Source organism: Castor canadensis, chromosome 4 (genome assembly GCF_047511655.1).
Source record: "Castor canadensis chromosome 4, mCasCan1.hap1v2, whole genome shotgun sequence".
Classification (NCBI taxonomy): Eukaryota; Metazoa; Chordata; class Mammalia; order Rodentia; family Castoridae; genus Castor; species Castor canadensis.
Window position 1 is genome coordinate 176535280 of NC_133389.1, and position 1048 is coordinate 176536327.

Sequence of the window (1048 nt, forward strand, 5' to 3'; positions counted from 1 at the left end):
TATATTAAAAACACCGAAAGATCTCAAATCAATGACCTAATGATACATCTCAAACTCCTAGAAAAACAAGAACAAGCAAATCTCAAAACAAACAGGAGAGAAATAATAAAAATAAGAGCTGAAATCAATGAAATAGAAACCAAAAAAACCACACAAAGAATCAATGAAACAAAAAGTTGGTTCTTTGAAAAAACAAACAAGATCGACAGAACCCTGGCAAACCTAACTAAAATGAGGAGAGAAAAAACCCAAATTAGTAGAATCAGTAATGCAAAAGGGGAGATAACAACAAACACCATGGAAGTCCAGGAAATCATCAGAGACTACTTCGAGAACCTATATTCAAATAAATTCTATAATCTAAAAGAAATGGACAGATTTCTAGATACATATGATCATCCAAAACTGAACCAAGAGGAAATTAATCACCTGAATAGATCTATATCACAAAATGAAATTGAAGCAGCAATCAAGAGTCTCCCCAAAAAGAAAAGTCCAGGACCTGATGGATTCTCTGCTGAATTCTATCAGACCTTTAAAGAAGAACTGATACCAACCCTCCTTAAACTGTTCCATGAGATAGAAAGGGAAGGAAAACTGCCAAACACATTTTATGAAGCCAGTATTACACTTATCCCAAAACCAGGCAAAGACACCTCCAAAAAGGAGAACTATAGGCCAATCTCCTTAATGAACATTGATGCAAAATCCTCAATAAAATAATGGCAAACCGAATTCAACAACACATCAAAAAGATTATTCACCATGACCAAGTAGGCTTCATCCCAGGAATGCAGGGGTGGTTCAACATACGAAAATCAATAAACATAATAAACCACATTAACAGAAGCAAAGACAAAAAACACTTGATCATCTAAATAGGTGCAGAAAAAGCCTTTGATAAGATCCAACATCATTCTATGATAAAAGCTCTAAGAAAACTAGGAATAGAAGGAAAGTACCTTAACATTATAAAAGCTATATATGACAAACCTACAGCCAGCATTATACTTAATGGAGAAAAACTGAAACCATTCCCTCTAAAATC